A 20921-nucleotide genomic window follows, 5' to 3' on the forward strand; every position below is an offset into this window, starting at 1 on the left:
GACCCTTCTTCCCCCTGCTTCTGTTGACACTGATTCAATCTTCTGAGACAGAAGCTAGGGAAGCAATTAGAAAGCTATTGTAATAATCCAAATAAGAGATGGTGACGGCGTGCGTGGCTCAGCGCTGTGACAGTAGGGATGGTCAGAAATGATATACTTTTAAGGTTGAGCCAAACGGATTTGCCAACAGCATAGGTATGAGGAAAATGAAAGGAGCCAAAGATTGTGTACCTCAAGGTCTTTGAACTGCGCAACTAAGAGAATGGAACTGCCATTATCTGAGACAGAAAAGACTGCAGGAGGGGCTGAACTGGGGCGGTCTGGTGGACCAGGAGCTCAGTGCTGGAGACTTCAAAGACTGAGATGCTTCAAACATGACTGTGTTTGTACGATCTAGTGCACTTGGGAAATCAGGGCCTAGAGCTCAGGGAGAAGGCTAGGCTGAAGATACACATTAGAAGCCTTAAAAAGGGGAGTCCATCTACAGAATCAGTATAAAGTTTAAAAACAACATAAAAATACAAAACTATGCTGTGTCCTGGGGCATAAACTACTGGAAAAAGAATGGAATATTGCCTTAGGGATGCTAGGCATCTAGGACATCTACATTGTCTAGTATCTCATGAACTCTTCTGAAACGGTTCTTTAAATTTTGATCAAAGGGTAAATGTATATTTGCCGCAACAGAAGAAAGATGATCACCATGACATCAATCAGATGGGACCCTGAGCCGAGTAGGTCACATACGACTTTGAGAAAGGCACAATGTGCTGCAGGTGGGAAGTACAGGTAAAACCAAAGAAAGACTGTGTGAATGCACTAGAACAAGTGGAACACTGAAGTTGGGCCGTCATCACTTGGAGCCCCAAGTGATTTTTGCAATGATAACTTCCATGGATTCAACTTAAACCCTTTATGTGTGCAACCAAAAATTCAAATAGCCAAAAGGTGGGGCAAACATAAAGAGTTTGAGAGGCACTGACCTAAAAGTTAGCATTCTGGCACTCAATGGAAAACTGAACTCTGAACAGATCTCATCTCAGCACTCCCCACCAACTTTCTTTGGATACCTGGTATTTTAAAGGAAAATCCAAACACATGTATCGAGTAAACAATCATTTAGATTTTCTAATCTCTTTCCCTGTATTAAGATCACCAGACAGCAGTGAAACCAGCCTCTAATTTCTCAACATCTAGCAGGAATACTTTTACTGAGATTTAATAACATGCTCTCAGCTTTTACAAAGGTTCAATATAAGAATCATCCTCCTGAGTGACAGATCTGTGTCTTTAGTCAAACCATAGTTTAAGAGGTCCTCCATTATGTTACCAATAGCCTTTCTATAAACACTTCATAGATCATGAAATACTCATGTGTCCCAACTCTGTTATGTCCAAATCCTGTCATCTTTCGAGGTTCAATTCAAGCATCCATTTCCTCAGGAAGCCCTCTGCAAGTACCCTAGATGGATGTAGTATCTCACTCTGGAGCTTGCCCTAATACTGTACTTATCATTTTCTATCCCACATTGAGAACCAAGGGAAGAATATTTTATTATCTACTATACATTAGTGTGCTAATAAGCAGTACACTAGGAGTATTATATGCAATCTCCATACCAATGCCATTACTATCTTTATTTGAGGGATGAGAAAAGCAAAGTTGAGAGAGGATGACTCATCAGCCATACAGCTAAAAAGCAGCAGATGAGGTCTGAGCTCTGGTGTGATTCCAAAGTCTACATTCTTCCTTGAGACCACATTGCCTTCCAAAACTACTGCAGGAGGCTAGTGATTTATTTATTATGTTATGAGAAAGGTTTCCAAGTATCCAATAAATGTTACTTGAGTTTAAACCTGAAAAAAGAAACATAGTCTTCACCCCTCAAAAAGCTTATACTTAATTGGAAGGTAATTCAAAACTTGTAATTGAGATACCAGTCTAGTATAGACTATATACCTCAAGGCTATGAGTCATGTCTTATGCATATTTTTTCATTCACAACCTCTTAAAACATTAGTATTTATACAGAGGGTTTAATTAATATGAATATATAAGCTCTTCTGGTCTAAAAAAATTCTATGTCTTTCCAAAAATGAGGATCACGGGATCTTCTTCCCCCTTAGAATGTAGGGCTCGCCTAATTAAGTTACCTAGGTGTTTAGCAATGCCTATTTCTCTGTTTCTTTCAGTATTGTTTTTATCTTTCATCCTTCTAAGTGAAGAAGACAATACTATCAAGGCAATCTAGTGTTTGTGGTATAGCCTATCCAGAAAACAGAAAGATTATGTGAACCTTGCAGCTTCTACTTACTAGGAAATTCACTGAGCTTCAGGATGTCTCTTTGCAAAATTCGAATAATGATAAGAATACCCACTCTCATATGATGAATTCCTGAAAATTAAGTAAGAATATTTACAGAAAGTGCCGGGCACACTGCAGGACTCAATAAATGCTAGAATTCCCCATTCTAACAAATTAGTACAGATGGCTTAACTATGCCAGAGGATAGCAAGCTTACCCCAAATCAGTCATCTTTTCTAAGAGTCAGTTAAAATATTAAATATGTTTTTAAGAAAAAGAATAATATTTTCTTACTTCATTTGTCTCTATCAACAACCTTAAATATTATATCCCCTATGGATGGCTACTTTTTCCTTCACTGTAGATAAACCCTACAAACAGTATAGAAAGTATTTTCCTTTAGGATTTTGGTTTATCTTCACAAAGAGAAAATACCACAAGCCATTCACCCTGGCACTCAGGGTCCACTTGCTCTGAGGATGAGCCGCCTTATAAGCAACAGTCAGAAGAGCAAATTATCTGGCTGGAGGGGTTCCCTGAAAGAATGACAGCATGTTCCTGATCTTTATGATCTTTTATCTTTCACGTTCCTTATACTTTTTAATTGAGAAGTATGTCTTTATTACTACAGCTAAATTCAAATGTGAAGGGAAAAGAACAAAAAAGTAGCACATCCTGGAACTTTTAATGAGGAAAACGAATAGCTTGACATAGTAAAGACCATTTTCTTTTCTTTTCTTTTTTTCCTCATTAAACTTTTGTTTAATGGGTCTCAAAATTCTGTGACAGATTTTTGGTCAGGTTGTTTCCATTAAAAAGTACTGATTTTAAAAACTAATAACTTAAAACTGCCACACACACACAAAAAAAAACAAATGGTCCACAAAACATTCTCCTTTCCTTCTGAAGGTTTTACGATGCATTGTTATCATTAACCAGTCTTTTACTATTAAACTTAAATGGCCAATTGACACAAACAGTTCTGAGACCATTCTTCCACCACTGATTAAGACTGAGGTGGCAGGTATTGGGGATAATATTCATTTAGCCTTCTGAGCTTTCTGGGCAGGCTCGGTGACCTTGCCAGCTCCAGCTGCTTTCTTGTCCCTTGCTTCGATGACGCCCACAGCAACCGTCTGGCTCATGTCACGAACAGCAAAACAGCCCAGAGGAGGATAGTCAGAGAAGCTCTCAACACACATAGGCTTGCCAGGAACCATATCAACAATGGCAGCATCACCAGATTTCAAGAACTTGGGACCATCTTCCAGCTTTTTTCCAGAACGACGATCTATCTTCTCCTTCAGCTCAGCAAACTTGCAAGCAATGTGAGCTGTGTGACCATCCAGCACAGGTGCATATCCAGCACTGATTTGGCCTGGATGGTTCAGGATAATCACCTGAGCCGTGAAGCCAGCTGCTTCCATGGTGGGTCATTTTTGCTGTCACCAGCCACATTGCCACGACGAACATCTTTGACAGATACGTTCTTGACATTGAAGCCCACATTGTCCCCAGGAAGAGCCTCACTCAAAGCTTCATGGTGCATTTCAACAGACTTTACTTCAATTGTAACACTGACTGGAGCAAAGGTGACCACCATGCCAGGTTTAAGAACACCAGTCTCCACTCGGCCCACAGGGACAGTACCAATACCACCAATTTTGTAGACGTCCTGGAGAGGCAGATGCAAGGGCTTGTCAGTTGGACGAGTTGGTGGCAGAATGCAATCCAGAGCTTCAAGCAGTGTGGTTCCACTGGCATTCCCATCTTTACGGGTGACTTTCCATCCCTTGAACCAAGGCATGTTAGCACTTGGCTCCAGCATGTTGTCACCATTCCAACCAGAAATTGGCACAAATGCTACCGTGTAGGGTTGTAGCCAATTTCTTAATGTAGGTGCTGACTTCCTTAACGATTTCCTCGTATCTCTTCTGGCTGTAGGGTGGCTCAGTGGAATCCATCTTGTTAACACCAACAATTAGCTGTTTTACACCCAGTGTGTAAGCAAGAAGGGCATGCTCACAGGTCTGCCCATTCTTGGAGATACCGACTTCAAATTCACCGACACCAGCAGCAACAATCAGGACAGCACAGTCAGCCTGAGATGTGCCTGTAATCATGTTTTTGATAAAGTCTCTGTGTCCCGGGGCATCAATGATGGTCATATAATACTTGCTGGTCTTGTATTTCCACAGGGAGCTATCAATGGTGATACCACGTTCACGTTCAGCTTTCAGTTTATCCAAGACCCAGGCATACTTGAAGGAGCCCTTTCCCATCTCAGCAGCTTCCTTCTCAAATTTTTTGATAGTTCTTTTGTCGATCCCACCACATTTGTAGATCAGATGACCAGTAGTGGTAGACTTGCCCGAATCTACATGTCCAATGACGACGATGTTGATGTGAGTCTTTTCCTTTCCCATTCTGGTTTAGGTTGAGGGGTGGTTTTCACGACACCTGTGTTCTGGCGGCAAACCCGTTGCGAAAAAGCAGTAAAGACCATTTTCAACCAAATACATATTAAGGAAAGACTAGGTGTACAGCATTTTATCCAGTGCAAAGAGGTTGGTGGAGTCTCTGGCTACTTAGACACTTAAAATCTAGTTGAGATTAAAAGGGATGTTCAGGGAATTAGTCAATGCTGGCTCAGATATTCAGGAAGAGATCAGCACAGGGACTGGGCCTTAGATGATAAACACGAAGCTTTCTTTGGCTCTTGTTTAAACTAAATCTAATTCATCCCCAGTAGTACTGAAATTAATTCCATTTGGCTGCCCCTTGATTATTCAGAATAATCATCAGAAAGTGCAACCTCTCCCTCTTTTCTAGATAATACATTTATCCATGCTATGGGAAGACTAAAATTATCTTTAAAAAAATCACAAAATTTTGTTAGTGACCTTGAATGTCAACATCTAAATCTAACAAAAATACAGCTTTTAAAATAACATTATGTGTAAACCATATGTGCTATGGAGTCCATAAGAAAGGAATTATTCTTGTTGGCTGAAATGAAACAATATGGTTGTAAACAGAGACTAAATGGGATTGCCACAGTATCATTCAAACTGCATCGTTTGTGTAAAAGGCCTCAAGGTTCAATCAACAAAATTAATAATTAAAATACATAAAACCGTGGCAGATAATCATCACCATAAAACAATGTTAAAATAACCTGTAAGTGTTGACTTATCAGAAAGAGCCCCTTATTAAAGACAGATTACTTATTTATTTATTTTTACTATTCCTAGAAGGTCCATAAATTGGAGAACAACAGTGAAAGATAGAGAATGTCTTACATAGGGTATATCTTGGAAATCATCTTGGCTCTAGTTCTTTTCACTAAGAATTTAGAAACTGCAGAAACATACCGTTTGAATTCATGTGTGGCTAAGGCAATGCTTTCCGAGGGATAAGGAAGCAGTAACGGGACAGGAAGTAGCCTTAAGCGCTATGACATCCTTGAAACTCCAACGATCAAGGTAGAGTGTTTCTGTGGTCACAGTATCACTAAAGAATGAGGACAGCCAGACATCAGAGCAAGTAGGAGAGTCAAGGCTTTCCTGGTAAGTTAATATAGGCATACCAGGAAGCAAGAAGAAAGGGAAAGCAAAGTGCATGTAACATTAGCCAAAAAGAGGAACCACACCCACCTTTAAAGACAGAAAGAATGGGACATTTCCTGGAAAATGAGGAAAAATAGTTCATAATCTCTTTTTCAATCATCTTGAGTGAAATCGTTTTTGTTAGTGAATATTATATTCAAATAAACTGATAAAAATGACTATGTCTTGGGCGCCTGGGTGGCTCAGTCGTTAAGCAACTGCCTTCGGCTCAGGTCATGATCTCAGGGTCCTGGGATCGAGCCCCACGTCAGGCTCCCTGCTCGGCGGGAAGCCTGCTTCTCCCTCTCCCACTCCCCTGCTTGTGTTCCTGCTCTCCCCATCTCTATCTCTGTCAAGTAAATAAATAAAATCTTAAAAAAAAAAAAAAAAAGACTGTCTTAAATTTTTTATTTCCTAAATAAATACTTTCAAGGGGAATTTTTAAATGGTTTTAAAAACTGAAGGTAGAATTAAAAGTGTAACTGTGATGAAATTCATATCCAAGAGAATTTATCAACATACATTTTTTCTTCCCTATTTGGGTAGAGAAACATCACATCTATGATAAAATTTAAAACCATCAAAGGGGAAAGAAAGCACAGTTCATCTTTAAATATGTTTAAAAGTATTATCATTCGGGGCGCCTGGGTGGCTCAGTCGTTAAGCCTCTGCCTTCGGCTCAGGTCATGATCTTGGGGTCCTGGGATCGAGCCCCGCATCGGGTTCCCTGCTCCATGGGAGGCCTGCTTCTCCCTCTCTTACTCCCCCTGCTTGTGTTCCCTTCCCTCGCTGTGTCTCTCTCTGTCAAATAAATAAAATCTTAAAAAAAAAAAAAAAGGTATTATCATTAGATCTAAATTATCAGAGTTATACAAATAAAAATGTCTTTAATGCATAGTTCCAGTGAAATGTCAGTTTTTATCATTCTGATTTTACCTTTATATATCCATTAACTAAACAATATCACTTAGCCACTACCTAAGCTAATGACAATGATGTATTGTTTCATAAATATTTACTCATTCTGACAAATGCTTTGATTCCCACTGCACTGTCTGAATAAATCTAATAGGATAAAATACAATTTATTTGCAGAGTTTTTAATATTACTATGCAGCATATCTGAAATGAATTTTCATCATGCAGTTTATTTTGAAAGGCTATGGGAAATAAGTGTTTATTTATAAAAAGAACTTCTCACTCAAAAATTGCCCAAGGAAGGAGAAGAAGACAGTTGGAGAGAGAGAAAGCTAGGATTTTTTGCATGGTGATGACAAAGCTGATCTGCCAGAGGCAGAGCTATAACTTAAGTGTGTAAGGAATGATATTTACTTTTTTGAGGTCTATGTGAAAATTCAGAGAATGAGGATGACATATAGGAATATATCGGAACAGCTGAGGAAGTGTTAGACAGTGAGTCTGAACCAATGCAAAGGAAAAAGAGAAAAGCTGAAATAAAAGGCCTTTAGGTATGAAGATGTGGAGAAAAATTAAAGGACGTAGTAGCTTAAACAGGATTAATTTAGCTCAAGACTGATGGACAATATTATAGACATCAATCATCTCTCTTTGGGATATTTTTCCAGTGGTTGGATAAAAAGATAGCCAGAGTTCTTTTGAGATTTTAGCAGGAAAATCATCTTTCCCTTTCTCAAACTTCAGGACCTTGACTAATTCATGGTATCCTTAGGTCTAGGTGTGATTATCAGAGTGTTACTTTACTTACCCCACTAAGCTATTGGGATCAAAGGCCTGAGAAAGCCCCAGTCAGTCCAAGAGTGATCACAAAGCCTGATACCTCATTTACAACCATAACCCTCCAAAACAAAGGGTCTGAAACCTGAGATGCAGTGAGCTCAGTATAGCCTTGGTATATGCAAAGGCCCACTAAGGCTTGGCTTCTCGCCTGATTTCTACTAAGTCTGCCCAAGTCTTACAGACTGGGAGTCAGCCTCAACCTGTAAGGGTGCTCCACTGTCTCCTGCTGGCCTCTCCTGAACCACTAACTTTTGGACTAAATCTGGCTTCACTACAGCTCAACTTCCAGAGATCCAAACCACAGTATCTAAGGGTTCTAAAATCCAGTGTTTCTGGATACATTTGGACTGTTTTCCTTGCCACAAGTTTTCTTCATTGTAAAATGGTAAATACCAACATTTGCTCATTCCAATTCCACTAAGATATGATAAGTAACAATAATGCCAAGCCTAGAGCTCTTATGCACAACCAAACTCAAGCTGTGGTTAAAATGTCATCTTTTAAGTTTTCCCTCACTACCCTATTCAAAGCTACATTCCCTATCTTCTCTGAAAAACTTTCTCCATAGCATCTATCACCAAAAATACATAATATATTTATTTCTTTATTGCATCTCTCCCACCAGAATATAAACTCCAGAGGGTTGATATTTTTGTCTATTTTGTTCATTGCTATACCTCCAGTATCTAGAAGACTGTATGGGATATAATACTCGATAAATATTTGTTAAATGGCTGAATAAAATACACTCTTAACATAGCCACCCAGAAAAAGACAGGTTAGCCTGGACATACCTGAGACAGTACAAAAGAAAATGACAAGTTTATTCTGAGGATCCTAGGTCAAAAAGCAATCTACTTCTTAGGGTCCCTCATCAATATCATCCCCAACATCCAAATTTTTTAACCTGAGTATCTATGCCTCATCCTTTGCTGAACCTATATTCTCACTTAAAAGCCTTTCTTCACTAGGATTTCTGCCAGTCCAAAACATTAACCATCTAGACCTCCTCTTGAGTAAACATCCCTTGATGTTTTACCTGATCAGGGTTCCTACATTTCTGACTGAGCTGAATACAACCATAACCACACCTTTAAGGCACAATCATTCTCAGAGTCCCCACAGCCATGGAAACTTACAATCTCTTACTATAAAGAGAAATGCAAGTTGACAGGTGCAAAATAGCTATTTGGTTATTTTTTTTCAATGAAATGAAATCCTACTTTATACAGAAGTAAACTAACTGGAAAGATGATGCCAAGTATTTTTTTTTTTAAAGTAAAACAAACAAAAAAAATCAAGATTTATAGGAATATGATGAATGATAGAGACATAAAGGGTTAAGAAAGCCAAGAATATACCTTCTCCACATACCAGGCCCTTCAGAGTTCGTAACTAATAAATCTTCCAAACAGGAAAAAAAAAATCCCTCAGTATCAGAAGTCTGACCCATTTTAGAACTTATTCATACCCAATTTATTTGGAGACAATTTACCACCAATACATGGTAATTAAGACATACTCTGTGAAACGTTAAACTGGTACCGTCTTATTGTCCTTCTCTCCTAAAAGCAATGCATACATGAACAACAAAATTTTAACCTGATTTTTAAAAGGCCGGATAATGTCATTTTAATACAACCCAATCCATAAGGTATCACTGATAAGACAACAGTTATAAATAAATGGTTAAAGTTTAAGTCTTCTACTTTTTACCTCATTTTCATAATTTAAGAATTAAAAAGCATTTGGAGTAGAATATCAAAAGCAATTACTTACTAAAGTTAATTTTTTCCAGAATAGTGTTGGGGGGAGGGATAATAACATCTGTTTTATTCTAACGATAGGCTTAACACACTACATAATTTATTTATTTATTTTTTTTTTTAAAGATTTTATTTATTTATTTGACAGAGAGAGACACAGTGAGAGAGGGAACACAAGCAGGGGGAGTGGGAGAGGGAGAAGCAGGCTTCCCGCTGAGCAGGGAGCCCGATGCGGGGCTCGATCCCAGGACCCTGGGATCACGACCTGAGCTGAAGGCAGACGCTTAACGACTGAGCCACCCAGGCGCCCCCACACTACATAATTTAATTGAAAATTTGACTAGCTAGCCTCTTGACAATTCATGAAATCAAGTCCAACCTGCTCGAGTCAATGTTTAAATATTAATTCTTATACTGTGTTATCTAAAATTTGTATTCCAAATGCAATGGAAGGCATGGAGATAAGACATATACCCTTAATATGCACACAACTTTATCATACATTAAAATGTTAAGAAGAGAGAATATAACAGAAATTTTGCACAAAACTTTAAAAAATATACTCCAGATGACTTGGTAACTGCTAAAGGTACCTTTAAAATTGGTACCCAAGAACAACAGTGAGATTAGACTACTTTTGCAAGAAACTATTTTTTATTGCATTCAAATTACTTTCCTAGGATATCACTGGTGTGAATATTCAAGCAAAACAAAGTTGCTTTGAAAGAAAACCAAAAACATAATCAATTATTATAATTAACATAACCAATTAGTAAACTATTAAGGTTTCAGTCTACAAGTTAAAGGTTTATAAATACATTGAGAAAACATGTGAATGATTATAGAATAATATTTATTGTTTTTAAATTATTATTAACTAATATTGGTTTAACACTTTATAGATTACATAGCATTTCATGTATCCACTTAATTCTCTGCAACGCTTTAGCAGGCATTACTATTGTCCCCATTTTAATTGATGATATGATTGAAGCTCAGGTGATTAAATAAAACTGAAAACCTCTGTTCTTAATTGTGCCCTCTTAAGTCTGTATGGTTGGTCACACCAATGTCTATCTAAACAACATTATCTATTCTTCTTCTTGAGAGTACTGGGGAAAGCACAGGGTTTGGAATAAAATAGACTGGGTTCTAACTGGGGATGTACTACCTCTGCCACCTGGGGAAAACACATTAAACTCTCCATAAAAGGAGGATTAATATTTACCTTGCAGTGTTGTTGTGAGATTAAAGGAAATAAGGAACACAGGAAGGATTTAGTAACAGCATGCCTGTTTTGCCAGTTCCTGAACCTGAATAAATTTTACCTTCTGCCCTTTCTGCTTCTGCTCTAAGGCCACAAGAAAAAGCAATATAAAGTGCTGACTTAGCCAATTACAAATTTATGGCCTAGTACTATATTCTCATTCGTAAACGAGACCTAAATAATACCTATTCCCTAGGACTATTTTAAGAATTCCATGAGACGGTGGGTGCCTGGGTGGCTCAGTCGTTAAGCGTCTGCCTTCAGCTCAGGTCATGATCCCAGAATCCTGGGATTGAGCCCCACGTCGGGCTCCCTGCTCCACAGGAAGCCTGCTTCTCCCTCTCCCGCTCCCCCTGCTTGTGCTCCCTCTCTCGCTGTCTCTCTGTCAAATAGATAAATAAAATCTTTAAAAAAAAAAAGAAAGAATGCCATTAAACGGTGCATGTAAAGTATTAATTATAGTGCTTGGCATATGCTAGGCTCTCAATAAATGATCAAATTGTAATCATTCCGTAGCTTAGCAATCATTTTATTTATTTTAGGTGAACTCCTTAGCATCTTTCCAGAAAGTGTTATTCTACACTCTCTTCAACTTCCCTTAAGCCTTAATTGCACCAGATCCTTCTGGTAAATAAATTGCCTGCCTACTTTACTGAAAAGATGGGCAGTCAGCATGAGCTTCCCCAGCTCTTCTTCCATCCTTCCAACACTTCTTTACCAACTTAAAATCTCTCATACACTCTTCAGGTCTCAGACAAATAGGGATCCTCACTAAACTCCGTATGTAATGCATTCATTCACTCAACAAATTTTACCGAACAGCTACGACCTTGCAGGTGCCGTGCCAAGTGCTGAGTGTCTGGTGGTGAAAAAAGGCAGAAATGGTCCCTACTCTCAGAGAGCATCATACGGGAAGGGAGACTTATACTATAAATATATGTTTACAAATTACCTTTCTTTTCCTCGAGCCTTGTTTCCTCAATTATTCCCAGCACATCTCCATTTCCAAGAGTTTCACTGATTCTGCCCATGTGAGCATGAAAACAATCTTTCCTTGGCCCAGTCATCCTCTATAGCTAATGTTCTATTTCTTTTCTTCCTGACTTCTCGAGACTTCTAGAATAAATACTCTATTTCTATTGCCTCCATTTCCACATATGGTCAATAAGACTAGGAAATCTGTCTTCTGTTCCTTTCCTAGAATGACTTCCTAAGAACAATATCCATGCTGAAAGTAGCAAGTACACCTTACTTTTGAAATTCTCCTCTTTTTTAAAAAAAAGTGCCCAGGGGACGCCTGGGTGGCTCAGTCATTGAGCGTCTGCCTTCGGCTCAGGTCATGATCCCAGGGTCCTGGGATGGAGCCCCGCATCGGGCTCCCTGCTCCGTGGGAAGGCTGCTTCTCCCTCTCCCACTCCCCCTGCTTGTGTTCCCTCTCTCGCTGTCTCTCTCTGTAAAATAAATAAAATCTTTAAATAAAATAAATAAAATTAAAAAAAAGTGCCCAGGACCCCAGACTGTTTCCTCCCTTTTACTCCAATATTTCTGATAAATTCTGCTTCTACTTTAGGTTCCTCCATTTCCATTTCAAAATGAGAGAGTATTCCCTCACAGTTGACTCCTCTGCTCTCTAAATTTCTCTCTATACTCTCCATTCGCCAGCTTATTTACCTTCAAAGGACTTTTCTCTCATTTTTATTTCAGTGACTCCCAAATCCACATGTCCATGTTTCTTCTTACAGAACAGTGCCTTTCACAATAGAAGTACTCAATAAACAATCACAGACTTGGAACAAACAAGCCAATCAATCAACCAACAAGAATTTCTACTTGGACATAATTTCAAATTTACACCTAAAACCAACCTCATGATCAATTTCTCCTCCACTCTAATCCCAGACAATTCAGCTCCCTGCCCATCACCTACGTCAGTGGAGCTGTTCTAACCTTTCTAAATTACTTAGGCTGATCACCTGAGTTAAATTTCATTCTTTCCTCATGCTACTCTATAAACTATTCCTCAAAACATTTCTTAAATCCACCTTTTCCATTTTGTTCTTATCACCATCACAATAAGACCTAATCTGGTCAACTATTTATCCCATTCCTACTCTCTTCCCCATTTCAAGTGTGCATGCATTCTCCAGATTAATCTTCTGAAAAAATAATTCCCCTCCCATTTAAAATTCACTAACGACTTCTTTCTCTTGACTAAAACCAAAGTTCATTTAAAGCAACTATATTTTGGCACTCATCTTTCTTCTCCTTTTCTCCCTCCTCACCCCTACTATTTTTCTAAATTCTACACCACAAATAAACTAGAACAGTATTTTAAAAATATTTTTAAGTAGCAAAATCCTCCATTTAAGTGAAATCTTACACAGAATTCCAACATATGAAAGTAGATGAAGACACAAATATACTTGTTAAAGGGGAGAGGGGGAGCAGGGCATAAATCACACAACTCAATCTCCCTATGACTTTCTTTCTGCCCCCTTTTGCTAGTTGAACCCCACTACACAGCCTGAAATACATTCCATTAGTCGATATCCCTTGAAATTTCCTAAAACATAAACTATCTCTGTTGGAATTTGGTCCCTAATTCCCTTCTTCCCCCTTAATTTCCCTCTCCATTCCAGGTGCATGAAACCTCTTAATAAGCCAGCACCTAACTTTATTCTACCTGTGGAAACTTAACTGATTACTCCATGTCAAGCTAACCTCTCCTTCCCAGAAATTCCTAGACTAAGAATAGCTAGCACTTACTATATGTAAGAATCTATACCAAACCTTGACTGAATCCTCACCATAATTAATAAAGTATAGAGACATATCCGTATATCTACATACATATATGTGATTATCATCCACATTCTATAGATAAGGACACATATCAGGTGATTTGCCAAAGGTCTGTATATAGTGGAACCAAATCTGAACTCAGTCTGACTCTAAATCTGGACTCTATATTCGTTCTTTCCCACCTTTTTCATGTCACTAAGCACATATAAAATGATATCTGTAAGGCACTCTACAATAAATGGAAGAAACTACTCACAGCCGAAAGCAATTAGCTTTGAGTAACCCAGGTCCAGCCCAGCTTCCTCAAGGGTTCATGGGATCAACACTGGAGATACTGGAAATTCATTAGCAGTACACCAGATAAGAAACTGCTGTACGTATTCATTCATTTAGTATACACTGGTACCTGCCATGTAGTAGGGATTCAAATATATATGTGTGGGTTATTGATAAAGGACAACATATTGTACTCAAACTGCCAGAGGAGAATGAATGAGTGCTGAAGATTTTCAATGTCTATATTTTGATAAGCTAATAACCAATTTATACATCTATAAGGACAATATCTTAAAATACTGGTTCCCGATCTTTAGTGTGCATCGATTTCTCCTGGAATTCTTGTTAAATCACAAACTGTGGGACCCACCCCCAGAGTCTGACTCAGAGAGTGTGCATTTCTAACAAATTCCCAGATGATGAAGAAGCTGATGCTGCTGGGATGAGCCTTGGGAGAACCACGGGTCTTAAAAACAAAAACCTCAGCAATAAATATGACTTATACTCACACCACCACCGTCAGCCAAATATTTACTCCTTTGCTGGTCAATTTTTAATGACATAAGTCTGTTTCAAGTCATGATGGAGGCAGGATTCTAGGACAAAAGCTTATTTTGGCTTTTTAAACTGTGCTAAATGTTCCTTTACCCAGTTATAACAACATGTAGTAGACCTTAAGTATGCGATCACCAGGGACAGGAATTTCAGGAATATAAAATGTACATAATATATATTGTGCTTAATATCCAATAGAGCCAGGTCAAAGCAATTCAGAACAATAACACTATAAGCAATCTGATTAAGAGGACACATTGCTTTGAATTTATTAGAAGAATTATCTGGTTCAATTTAATTCTTAAAGCTAGTGGCTGATACAATTTAATATTCAAGTTCCAAGTGAAAAAGTGTTTTAGGGATATGTTTTTTTCAGGCTTTAAATAGAGGTTTGATTAATTTTATCTCTTACACACAGGGTGAGGCTTTTTCTCAGGTAGACTGGCATGTAAATTAAAATTACAACTAAGAAAAACTTGCATAAAACTGTACTATAATTAATTAAATCTATTTTACTTCCTAAAGCATAGGTGCATTTATTTTAGGAATCTAAGAACTTACTTAAGAAATAAGACATTTAAAACTTCAAATACCTCTTGGAGAATCATTCACAAATCCCAAGAATCCAATTTGACAACCTAAATGCAATTTTAAAATGTCCTCACCCCCCAACAAGGGTAACTGAAAAGGCTTTGTTTTTTTGTTTTTTTGTTTTTTTTTAAAGATTTTATTTATTTATTTGACAGAGAGAGAGACAGCGAGAGAGGGAACACAAGCAGGGGGAGTGGAAGAGGGAGAAGCAGGCTTCCTGCTGAGCAGGGAGCCCGATGTGGGGCTCGATCCCAGGACCCTGGGACCATGACCTGAGCCGAAGGCAGACGCTTAACGACTGAGCCACCCAGGCGCCCCGAAAAGGCTTTGTTTTTGAAGTTCTGGTCCAAGATAGTGACACAGGAAGAACCTACACTCACTTCCTCCGTGGACACACCAAATCCACAGTTCTTCATAGAATATTACCTCCTGAAGAAGAACCGAGGGCTGACTGAACAGCCTCTGCCCGACAAAAGAGAGAGTGGCAAGAAAGAACAGCAAGAGATATCTATGGTAATGAAGGGAATCTCCAACCTGAATGCTGCAGTGGGGAGGGATAGTACTGAGAGACCAGGAGCGGATCCATCTCCCCTGGGACACAGGAAAAAAAAGCCCTGGTTTAAAAGAGCAACCAGCATATAAAAGAGTCATCCCTAGAACTCTGCCAAAGGGCAGGGGTGCTGCTGGAACTCTCTCTGGATCTAAGGGACTGGTGAACACCACAATTTACACTTCCCCTCACCTTGAGAGGGCACAATGGAGCACGATCCAGTCACCACAGCTCGCTTGCCAACTCATCCAGCACCAGGGCCCTAGCCCACAGCAGCCCCAGAGGCACTGGGGCAAGGAAAAAAAGGGCAAAGAAGAAAAGCCGTGGTTTCTAAGGGCAACTAGCATACAAAAAAGCCAGCCCTGGAACTCAAACAGCAGTTAGAACTCTCTCCAGGTTAGAGGGGCTGGCAAAAGCCTTGGTTTATGCTCCCCCTTCATTTCGATAATGTGAAAGGGGGCAGAGTCCATGCGCCCTAAATGACCTGCCACCTCACTGAGTCCTGAGCCCACACCAGCAGGAGCCATTCGACCAAGATGGCCCAGGTCAGTGCACACGGGGATACCCCTGAACACACCAGGCTCATATCGCATCAGCTTCAGACAGCTTGCAAGGGTACACCCAGTGGAGAGCACTCTAGGACCTCCCAGCCAACACCTGCTTCAGTTCTAGCCACCCTGACAAAGCGCACCTGTGCAGAAGGCCCAGAACATCCAACCCAAGGGCCCCAGGCCGGCTCAGTCAGTGGAGCAAGTGACTCTTGATCTCGGGGTTGAGAGTCTGAGCCCCATGGTGGATATAGAGATTACTTAAAAACAACAACAACAACAACAAAAGACTTCTATTTAAAAAAAAAGACACCTAACCCATACCAGCCTTGGCTCCAGCTACCCTGCTGGGGTGCCCCCTGTGCTGAGCACCTTGAGACACCTCGACTTACACCCACTTCAGCTTCAGTTATCCTGCCAGGGCACCCTCTGCATGGAGAGCCCAAGGACCACACTGGCCCACACCCACTTCAGCTTTAGCTGTCCTACCAGGGCGCCTTCTATACAGAGAGCCCCAGGATCCCCAGCTTGCATGCCCTTCAGCTTCAACATTCCTGCCAGGGTGCCCCCTGCACAAAGAGCCCCAGGAACCCCTTAGCCTGCACCCACTTCAACTTCAGCTGTCCTGCCAGGGCATCCATTGCACATAGAGCCTTAGGACCACCACAGCCTAGATCCACTTCAGCTCCAGCACTCTCACCAGCATGGCCCCATGACCCCTAGCCCGTACCAGCCACAGCTCCAGCCAGCCAGCCAGCCAAAATCATGAGGTACACATGGGCTACACAGAGAACAACCATACACAAAATCATTTCTTCAAGTTTAGGAGAAGTAACTGTTCTACCTAAATCACAGAAACAAACATAGAAAGTAAAGCAAAAGGGGGAGACAGAGGAATATGCTCCCCAAAAAGCACAAAACAAAATCTCAAAAGAAACAGAATATGCCTGATAAATAGCTTAAAGTAATGATCATAAAGATGCTCACTGGGATGGAGAGGAGTGTGGAAGAACTCTGTGAGACCTTCAACAAAGAGATAGAAAATATAAAAAAGAACCAATCAGGCTGAAGAATACAATGACTGAAACAAAAAATACATTAGAGGGAGGCAAGAGTAAATTACTGGATGAAGAAGAATGGATCAGTGACTTGGAAGACAAGGCAATTAGAAAGTACCTAGACTGAAGAGCAAAGAGAAAAAAAATAATTTAAAAAAATGAGGATTGGTTAAGGCATATCTTGGACAAAATCAAGCAACCATTCACATAATAAGGGTAAGGGTCCAAGATGGAGGAAACAGAAAGGGGCAGAAAAGTTATATGAAAAAATAATAGCTGAAAACATCCCTAAACTAGGGGAAAAAATAGACACTCAAGTTCAGGAACCAGAGTTTCAAACAAGATGTCCATGAAAGAGAAAAAAAAAGTCAGGGTAGCATTACTTCTATCAGACAAAATAGGCTTTAAAACAAAGGCTGTAGCAAGAGATAAAGAGGGGCCTTACATAATGATAAAGGGATCAATCCAACAAGACGATAAAACAGTTGTAAATATCTATGCACCCAATATTGGAACACCTAAATACACAAAGCAAATATTGACAGAAATAAAGAGAGTAACTGACAGAAATACAATAATAGAGGGGACTTTAAAACCCCATTTATATCAATGGATAAATCATTCAAGCAGAAAATCAATAAGGAAGCATATGGAACATTCTCCAGGATAGATCACACATTAGGCCACATAACAAATCTCAATAATTAATTTAAGAAGACTGAAATCATATCATGCATCTTTTCCAACAACAACCACAGTATGACAATAGAAATCAATCACAAGAAAAAACTGGAAAAAACACAAACATGTGGAGCTAAACATGATACTAAACAACCACTAGGTCAACAAAGAAATCAATGTAGAAATCAAAAAATACACGAAGACAAATGAAAATAAAACACAATGGTCCAAAATCTTTGGGATGCAGCTAAAGCAGTTCTAAGAGGAAAATACATAACTATACAAGCCTACCTCAAGAAACAAGCAAAAGCTCAAATAAACAATCTAACTTTACGCCTAAAGGAACTAAAAAAAGAACAAAGTCCAAGATTAGAAGGAAGGAAATAATAAAGATCTGAGCACAAATAAATGGCAGAGAGACTTAAAAAAAAAAAAACACAGAAAAGACCAATGAACCAAGAGTTGATTCTTTGAAAAGAAAAACAAAATTGATAAACCTTGAGCCAGACTTATCAAAAAAAAGGGGGGGGGAGGAGGGAAAGAGGGCAGGAGGACCAGAGGGAGGGAAAGAGATAGTGAGGACCCAAGTAAATACAATCACAAATAAAAGAGGAGAAATAACAACCAACAGCACAGAAATACAAAGGATTATAAGAGACTATTATAAAAAATTATATGCCAAAAAAACTGGACAACCTAGAAGAAATAAATTCCTACAAACATACATTTTTCCAAAACTGAAACAGAAAGAAATAAAAAACATGAATAGACTAATTACTAGTAAGGAAATTGAATCAATACTCAAAAAACTACCAAAAACTAGAAGTCCAGAATGAGATGGATTCAAAGATGAATTCTATCAAACATTTAAAGAAGAGTTAATACCTACTCTCAAACTAATCCAAAAAAAAGAAGAGGAAGGAAAGGCCAGCATTGCCCTGATACAGAAAAGAAACCTACAGGCCAATATCTCTGATAAACAGAGATGCAAATACCCTCAAAATATTAGCAAGCTGCATTTAACAATACATTAAAATGAGCATTCACCACGATCAAGTGGGATTTACACGGGTGATGCAAAAAAGGCTCAACATTCGCAAATCAAACAATGTGATACACCTCATTAATGAAAAATAAAAATTATGTGATCATCTCAATAAATACAGAAAAAGCATTTGACTAAATTCACCATCCATTCATGATTAAAAAAAAAAAACCTCTCAACAAAGTGGGTTTAGAGGGAAAAACCTCAACATAATAAAGGCCATATATGAAAAACACACAGCTAACATCATACTTAATGGTGAAAAACTGAGAGCTTTTCCTCTAGGATCAGAAACAAGACAACATAGTACTGGAAGCTGCAGCCACAGCAATCAGACAAGAAAAAAGAAAAAAGGCATCTATATAGTTAAGGAAGAAATGAAACTCACTATTTGCAGGTGATACTATTCATAGAAAACCCTAAACACACCACCAAAAAACCACTAGAGGAAATAACTGAATTCAGTAAAGTTGCAGGATACAAAATTAATACACAGAAACCAGTTGCATTTCTACACACTAATAACCAAACAGCAAAAAGAGAAATTAAGAAAACAATCCCATTTACAATTGCACCAAACAGAATAAAATACCGAGGAATAAATACAACCAAGGTGGCGAAAGACCTGTACTCTGAAAACTATAAAACAATGATGAAAGAAATTGAAAATGACACAATCAAATGGAAAGATATTCCATGCTCATGAATTTGAAGAATTAATATTGTTAAAATATGCATACTACCCAAAACAACCTACAGATTCAATGAAATCCCTATCAAAATACCAACAGTTTTTTTCACAGAACTGGAACAAATAATCCTAAAATTTGTATGGAACCACAAAAGACCTCAAGCCACCAAAGTGATCTTGAGAAAAACAAAAATGGATGTATTGCCATTTCAGATGTTTAAGATATACTACAAAGCTACAGTAATCAAAACAATATGGCACTGGCACAAAAACAGATACACAGATCAGTGGAACAGAATAGAGCCCAGAAATAAACCCATGTTTATATGGTCAACTAATCTAAGACAAAGGAGGCAAGAATATACAATGGGGAAAAAGTCTCTGCAATAAAAGGTGTGGGGAAAACTGGACAGCTACATGCAAAAGAATGAAACTGAACCACTTTCTTACACCATACACAAAAATAAACTCAAAATGGATTAAAGACCTAAATGTCAGACCTAAAACCATAAAAATCCTAGAAGAGGATATGAGCAGGAATTTTTTTTTGACATTGGCCTTGGCAATTTCTACATGTCCCCTAAAGCAAGGGAAACAAAAGCAAATATAAACTACTGGAACTACATTAAAATAAAAGCTTTTGCACAGCAAAGGAAACCATCAGCAAAACAAAAAGTCAACCTAATGAATGGGAGAAGATATCTGCAAATGATATATCCAATAAGGGGTTAATATCCAAAATACATAAAGAACTTATATAACTCAACACCCCCAAAAACAAGTAATCTGATTAAAAATAGGGCAGAGAACCTTAATTGACATTTTTCTATTCTGATGGCCAACAGACACATGAAACGATGTTCAACATCACTAATCATCAGAAAAATGCAAATGAAAAACACCTCATACCTGTAAAAACAGCTAGTATAAAAAAGACAGGAAATAACAAGTGTTAGCGAAAATGTGAAGAAAAAGGATCCCTCATGCACTGTTGGTGGAAATGTAAATTGGTGCAGCCACTGTGGAATATAGTATGAAGGTTCCTCAAAAAATTAAAAATAGAATTAGCATACGATCCAGTTATTCCACTACTGGGTATTTATCCAAAGAAAACGCAAACACTAATTCAAAAAAAAAAAATGTATGAATCCCTTTGTTTATTGAAGTATTATTTAAAATAGCTAAGATTGGGGCACCTAGATGACTCAGTCAGTTGAACGTCTGACTCTTGATTTCAGCTCAGGTCATGATCTCGGGGTTGTGGGACTGAGCCCCACATTGGGCTCCAGACTTGGCAGGGAGTCTGCTTGGGATTCTCTCGCTCTCCATCTCTCTCTGCCTGCCCCTCATGCTTGCTCTTTCTTTCTCTCTCTAAAATAAAATAAAATAAAATAAAATAAAATAAAATAAAATAAAATA

General features: G+C 38.7%; 1 protein-coding gene and 1 pseudogene across 2 annotated transcripts in view; both read right to left on the reverse strand.

Annotated features, from left to right (window-relative positions):
• Window positions 1–20921, reverse strand: part of PRIM2 (DNA primase subunit 2) — a 365514-nt gene that overhangs the window by 79457 nt on the left and 265136 nt on the right. The window lies entirely within an intron of this gene.
• Window positions 3332–4805, reverse strand: LOC116635511 (annotated as a pseudogene).

The sequence above is a fragment of the Phoca vitulina genome, unplaced genomic scaffold (genome assembly GCF_004348235.1).
Source record: "Phoca vitulina isolate PV1807 unplaced genomic scaffold, GSC_HSeal_1.0 scaffold11, whole genome shotgun sequence".
Lineage (NCBI taxonomy): Eukaryota > Metazoa > Chordata > Mammalia > Carnivora > Phocidae > Phoca > Phoca vitulina.